At 41.8% G+C, this 7,635-nt stretch overlaps 1 protein-coding gene across 2 annotated transcripts in view; it reads left to right on the top strand.

Moving 5' to 3' along the window:
• The first annotated feature begins 224 nt into the window (after positions 1–224).
• Pde6 (phosphodiesterase 6) overlaps positions 225–7,635 on the top strand; it is a 25,332-nt gene continuing 17,921 nt past the window's right edge. For both annotated transcript variants that reach the window (XM_076438882.1, XM_076438883.1), the window contains exon 1: positions 225–6,407. The gene's annotated coding sequence lies outside the window, so the exon portion shown is untranslated. The remainder of the gene's footprint in view (positions 6,408–7,635) is intronic.

The raw sequence follows: 7,635 nt of genomic DNA, 5'->3' as shown, positions 1-7,635 counted from the left end.
GGCTCCCAAAGAACGCTCTTTCAGATGGCACCAAAATCGGCAAGTAATACAAGTTATAATTACAAAGTAGTTAAATTACATTGTATTCAATTATTTCGTAATTCGAAAATCAGTCGCTTCATTCAATTAATTGTATTAAACAATTAATTGTTGTAATTATTGCAATGTAATTTGTACTTCTGGTCTCTCATTCAATTGAATCACAATGTAATTCGTTTTCATAATTGAAATACAATTACAAAGTACAGTATAGCTAATGGCTACTCAATGACTTACTTAACGAATGAATTATATTAAGCGGGTAACGTACACATTGACTAATTCACATTATATTGTATTTCGATTACACTCGTCACTCGCGTAATTAGCAGTCAAATTAAGGTTCGAATTCTGTAATGCAATTCATATACTGTGTATACGAAACGCAATGTAATTAAATCACGTATTCAACTATTAGGTCGTCGCATATGAAATGTCGGATTCTGAACAGTAACGTTAAACAACCGCAACTATTATTTGCACACCTAATAATAATAATAACACCCCTGTAAAAATAAGGGACGGAGATGACGTTGTTCTACAAATTTATCGAGCTAAAATTAGAAGCTGAGGAAGCCCCCCTTCGAAAATATTTGACGTGACGTATCAATCTACCCATGAAAATAGGGGATGAAGACCGTAGGATTTCCCTCGTCGCGACTATTAAAAATCTGTTAGGTTATCGAGAAGTTAAAATTAGTAGTTGTGAAGCTGTTTCTGGGAAAATATAAAGTAACCTTTGCGTGCTACCCTTGCAGAGGTAGGGGATGAAAATAACACTGCTATAAAAGTCTACAGCGCTATAATTGAGACCTGTAGAACAGTTTACAGAAATTCGAAGCGGTTATTGCAATCTCCTCTGAAAACAGAAAATGGGATCGGTAGGATCGTGTTACACGATTGTTACGAACACTTTTAATTATCGTAACGCTACACCGTGATCCGGAGAATGTTATCTCCATTGATTCAACCCCTATGGAGAATTTGATAATTTTTTTTATTATTATTATTTTTATATAAAAACGGACCGAGGTCCTTTTATACAAATGTTTACAGTAGAACTGATTAAAACAAAAAGAAACATAACAAAAAAGAAAGTCTTAACCTAAAATTTACATAAGGGACAGGCGCGAAACTAAACAAATACAGGTACGATATTAACAAATAATCGTTAAGTAATTTTCCTTTGAATGCCTGTAACGTGCCATTAATAATAATCATTATTATTATACGGTATGTTTGAGCTTGCAATAATGCGATTTAAAGGATTTATTACTTCATATGTGCATTTTTGGATTTCATTGTTTGAAATGCTGCTCTCGTTCTCAAAACACGTTCAGGTACGTTGAAATTGATTTGCCTCGGGAGTGCGGGACAATCTATATTATTATTTATCAAATTAAAAATAAAGCTCTGGTCGGATACTGTTCTTCGATCAGATAATGTTTCCAGGTTGACTATGTTTAATATTTTAGAGTAATCGTGATCAAAGATTGACATTGGATTGTTGATAATGTGCTCGGATTACGATCTATAATTTCATCGGAAATATTCTCGCTCGAAGATGTTCGCCCGAAATTTACGTGGAAAAAAAACGATGTTTCTGTCTCGGACTGTGCGTTAGGGTCGCGTCGGAATTCGTCGGGAATGGACGCGCACACACGCGAACAGAAATAGGGACGCGTTGATACAGAAGTTGCCATGTTGCCTCGGTATTTTGGTCACAGCTATGGTCAGAGATGAAATTGGCCAGAAGATATCGAGATTCGCGGAAGATTGCGGTCCGACGATACGGGAGAGAGTGTCATCGAGTTGACTTACGCTTTTGCCGGGCGATCACGGCTGGAATAGTCCGATGTATCGTGTGTGTGTTCTACTTGAACGTTGACGAGTTACAATTCACGGGCGCCGATCCGCTGGGACATGATTCGAGACAATTGCCGTGTTATTAGAGGACTCCGGGCATAACTGAGTGGAATAACACAGGGAACCAATGATACGGCCAGAATGATGATCCTATTAATTGATTCGTGCTAGACGCAGTAGTCGAGCAACGAAATCAATCAGGCGAGGGAAGAAATGACCTGGAATATTTTCGGAGTGAATGGTTCGTTTGGAATGTACATTATTCGTATAGAATGTACAATAATAAAGATATTTCCTGTATGCATTCTGTAGGCATCTTTATGCATTTGTGAAGAAATTGGTCGAGTGGAATATAAAACAGTAAAAGTTTAAAGAAATTCAAGACCGTTGTAATCTTGCTTTTAACGTAACAAAGTCGTCAAGGGATGAAGGGATGTTTTTGTGTTATTCCTGCCTTCCCACAATCGATGCAAACAATTTTTTTTATTTTGCATAAAGATCCGCAATCTGACAATAACTAGACTGCGGAACTTTATGCAAAATAAAAATTGTTTGAATCAACTGCAACAAACAAGATCCAAGTAACAATTTCTTTCCGTCTGTTCTTCAGCTGCAACTAACACATTGATGTTCTTAAATGTTTTTATTTTGTTCACTGTTTTAAATTGCAACTACCCATCTGTGTCATAAATGCATAAAATCCGCAGTTTAAAAATAACATATTTTTATCAGCATGAAATAAAGAGCTCGTTGAATACAAAAACATAAGTGTATTGATCCAATTCATTGATTTGAACTACTTGATACTGGAAAAGTAGGAAAGGTTGAGAGTGATCAGACAAGACTATCTGCAAGTAGGATAAATATTAAAAATTAATTTTTACACGAATTCGGGGTCGAGACACGGCGAACTTGTAAGGTCGAATATCGATCCGTGCCATCAACAGAAGTAAAACATATTCGCAGTTCTCCGCGTTCATTTTTCTACACCGCGGAGATTTTCGCAACAACGCAACGACCCTAACTTTTCCATTAAAAAGAACTTCTCCGCAGGACGTTTCCCATCCTCCACTTGAACGTTCGAACTCCATTTTCCAGGGAAAAAATTTTCGATTGTACGAAGCCGTCGGACGGAGCAAAACCCGTAAAGGTTAAAGTTAAACGCTCGGTGGTCGTAACTGACTCTCCGGCAAGAATTCACGTCTCTGTTCCTGTTAGAATCTCTCTCCGCGTGAGACGCACAAGAAAATAATTAACAAGGCTTACATAAAACCAGCACAAAGATTCAACTAACAACAACTTCCCTCTGACGTACGAAGCGACATCTCTTTAAAATGAACTTTTAGCGAGTGATATATGAAATTCAATTTAGCATTTTTCTACCGCGAAAGCGTAAAAATGCTCGGAGTCGGATTTTCGTGTATATTTTTCTTTGTGTTTCAACAATGCTTGTAAATTTTTCATAGGGCAGGAAAAATCAAAGTTGGACTTCTTCTGAATAATTCATGAGAAAGCGTTTCTAAATGGTTATATTGGAGCAGTTCTACTTCCCCGAAATGAAAAATTGAATTTAGATTCCATAAAAGGCGAAGTTTTCGTCGTCTCTAAGGGTGTGATAAAATACTTTGAAAACTTCCAGAGAAGTGGTTACGTAGTTTCCGAACAGAAAACTGAACAAGTACTACTTTTGTGTCTATAGTAACCCTTCGGTTACTTCGAGAACGCAACCAAAAAATTAGTTCCACATTTTCGTGCGTTGATGGAATGGCGCCAGTTTCCGAAAGGAAAATATTCCCAAAACAAGAAACTCCTCACACAATAATTACTTTCATCTCGCCAACAAGCATACTTACCCACCAACCAAAAATCCTCGTCCCTACTCCAATGGCGCACCAAACAACCAAACAATTTTCGGAACAATCGATCTCAGATATTCCCAAGAAAAAAAATGTTCCGAACGCTACACTAATTCTGATCGCGTTACAATCCCTCTTGACCAGAAGGTGGACATTATTTGGCGAAACAAATATTTCAAATACTATTTAATATTTTAGATCTTATTTTGCTTAAAGAAAATAGTATTTTAAATAAGATATACAATTTCGGAAAATAAAATATTTCCATTTTAACAATCTGAACCTCAAAATATAATATTTCTATATCAACAATTTGATCCACAAAATAAAATATTTTACTTTTCGCATTGTTATAATACTCCGAGAAACCGCATAAATGTATTGACTCCGAACCATTATTTCCAGCAATAATATTTGAAATTGAAACTGAAAATAAAGACAAAATATAAATATTTTCAATATTCTTCAAATAAAATACTATTTCCGAAAAAATTACTGCCTCAAATAAATCATATTATTTTCAAAAATTACTGCCTCGAATAAATTATTTTATTTTCAATAAATACTGCATCAAATAAAATATTTTATTTTCAAAGTTTTACACATTCTTTAAAACAAACAGGATTACTTACTATATACTATTTAAAATACTATTTTCCCCAGCTCTGCTCTCGACGCACTCTGAAACTAGTCGCAGAGGTATCATGCACGCGTGCTCACACAAGCATTTAGGCTCGCGCACACAAAGAAGGAGCGAGAGAAAGAGAGAGAGGCTCACCCTGTAGCCTAAACAGAGGGCTTGGATGTCTTACGCGCACATCGTCGTGAAAGCTCGCGTTCACCGGTGGTACGAGTCGCTCTCTCTTCTGATCGGTGTCTTCATGTTGGAGACAGAGACGGTGAAAAAGTGAAGGAGGTAGAAAAGAGAAGGGGCTCACGAAAGAGAGAGAAGTATATAGAAGAAGAAGAACTCGAAGAAGAACATAAAGAAGAAGAGAGACAAGTGTAGGATCGAGGCTGGCGCGCTAGTTTCCGCGTTCCGCCGACACAGGCGGCTCAGGCGGCGGCGCTGGCACAAGCACAGTCGCGGCACATTTACAAGCACAAGCGTAAAAAGCACAGTTACAGGCGCAGGTACGAACACAGGGAGAGGCAAGCACAAGTACAAGCACAAGTACAGGCGCAACACAAGCTAGAACGCAAGCACCGGCGCAAGCATAAGCACATTTACAGGCACAACCACGAGGAAAGAGATACGTTCGCACACAGAGAGAGGGAAGCGCCAGTACAGGCACGGGCACAAGCGTAAAAAGCACAGTTACAGACGCAGGGAGGGAGACACGGTCCTACATAGGCGCAAGCACAAGCTGGAACGCAAGCACCGGCGCAAGTATAAGCACATTTACAGGCACAACTACGAGGAAAGAGATACGCTCGCACACAGTGAGAGGGAAGCGCAAGTACAGGGACAGGCACGCGCACAGTTACAGGCGCGGGAAACGAGACAGACGCCTACACAGGGAGAGCCAGCGACGGGACAGAGACGGGGAAAGCTTGCGCGTATCCGGCCAAGCTCCGCGTTTCACGAACACCCGTCGGTTGGCCTGGCTGTTCAGTAAGCTCGGAGCTTTCGACCGGTCCAGTCGCGGCGTTCGATCGCGTGCCGCGGCCAATCGCGTCCCGTCGCGACGCATCCTCACTTACGCAGTTGCGTGGGACATGTGCGTGTCCTGGCTCGACCTGCCACACGTCCTGCGACCCCGTTCGATTCTCCAGGATTCCAGGATCCTCCGGGTCCGACACCAACCGATTTCACGGCGGGTGAAACAGTGAGAGAGAGAGAGAGATGCACGCGAGCACTCTCCGCGTAGCAAACTGGTCCTCGATGACAGTAGTCCTTAGCTAGAACTGAGGAACCTGGCCCAGACTTGATCGTAGAACCTATTACCAGCTGAAGCAGCGAGGGAGACCTGGTGTTTTTGATGACAGTTGCAAATAGTCTGACTGGCCAACAGCGGAGAACAAGTCCGGGCAGCGGCGAGCTGTGAACAAGAGCCAAAAGGCGAGCCGGAGAGGACAGGGCTGAGTGGATGAGAGGTGATGAGATGAGAGGAGATAAACGTCGATCAACGAGGATGCTCGGCTATCCCCGGAGGCCCGACACTGGCCGGGCCTAGGACACCAGCCAGACCCGTGCGCCAATAGCGATCACCCATCCCGACCGGAAGTCACGGTAGCCAGGACGAGAGCGTGCAGAACCAAATCCTCTGCCTCCCTCCCTCTCTCTCTCTTTCACTACTCGTTCCCTCTATATTTCCCTCCCTCTTCGTCCATCTCTCTCTCTTTCTCGCTCTCTCTCTCTCTCTCTCTCTCTCTCTCTCTCTCTCTCTCTCTCTCTCTCTCTGTGTGTGTCTCTCTCGCCTCGAGATCGATTCGGAGACCGTCGAATCAGCTTGATTACTGTCACGGAAGACGGATAGGGGCAAGGATCAGCGGCGCCGGACCCGCCGCACACACTGATTTCTTCGGGAAAATGAAATGATCGAGGACAGATCGGCCCGGCTCGATCTCGGCGTCGGATCCCGGGCCGCGTGAACAACCCCCGCTCGTACAGATCGGCACCGAGAGCTTCGAAGAGGTGGCAAAGTACGTTCACCGATACCGCTCTGCGGTTGTTGTGTATGGAAACGGTGGTTTCCTGCGAGCTTCTCTCTTGTTTGCTTCTCGGGTTCCGATTCGGCTCGTTTCGGTGGTTGGTACAGTCCGAGGAGACTGATCTGTGGACGCTGATTTGTGATTGCCGCAGACGAGGGGAATTGTTTATTGAATTTTTCGTGGAGATTTGTTGCTCGGATGATCGGTCTGTGAGTAATAACATTTCTGGAGATTGTGCAGATGGTTTTATTATTGTTTCGTTGTCGTTTCTGTTTATTTGCGGTATCTCCATTGTAAATTGTCGTTGGTATTATTTTTCGGAGGGCGATCTCCGATGCACCTGTTGTTTTTTTTTTGTTTTTGTTGTTCCACTAGGTATAGTTCGGATTTTGTTCCATTTTCATACATCCGGGGCCTGGCGTCGCGACGAAGGAATAGCAGAAACGAAGAGTTTTATGAAAAATTGATCGAGTCTCGTTCATTTGTTGATTAAACTCGGCGAAAGGCTGAGTTGCTGTATACGAACTGTAAATAAAACGTTATTCGTACAATCGCTTCGGTTTTCGTTGTCATCGATGGCTTCAATTCGAAAATGTCGCTGTACATTGTAGAAATTATTTGTTCCTCCGTGTTGTTTTTATTCGGAAGCGGACAAATTTTCATGAAAATTCAAGATAAATTCTATCTAGAAAAATACCTCCACTGCAAATCCATCAATAGCTTCATGATATTTATTTACTTATTCAATTGATCGAACCTTGCATATTATATAATTCTCCCACTCAGAAATTCGTCTACTTCGTTTCTCGTAAATTCACTGAAATTTATTCCCATTGCAATCACAAGTCACGGTAAGAAAACTCGTTTAATTTAATTACCAACACCGAATCTCAACGACCGAGTAATTCCCCCGGCAAAACATACTAACCGTCAGAACAGAAAGAAATATTATAAGAGAGAAGTGGTGGATTGGAATTCACCGTTCCATATGCATCAATTCGAAAGTATAAGGTCCCGAAGAAAAGGAGAGACACTCGAGGGCATGAAAAATGAATACAGCAAACTTGGAGGAGCCCTTTCTCATTTGATCTTGAGATACACTCGAAGGTAACAGCATAGTGAAGCAGTAAACCCAATGGGAATATAAACAGTAGCTCCGGGCCATGGCCCTTAAGCTCGGGACAATCTTCATCATCTCGAAACAATTTCTCGAAACCGG

The sequence above is a fragment of the Lasioglossum baleicum genome, chromosome 15 (genome assembly GCF_051020765.1).
Source record: "Lasioglossum baleicum chromosome 15, iyLasBale1, whole genome shotgun sequence".
Classification (NCBI taxonomy): Eukaryota; Metazoa; Arthropoda; class Insecta; order Hymenoptera; family Halictidae; genus Lasioglossum; species Lasioglossum baleicum.
The sequence above is the reverse complement of the archived record's forward strand: the minus strand, read 5'-3'. Positions and strand labels throughout refer to the sequence as shown.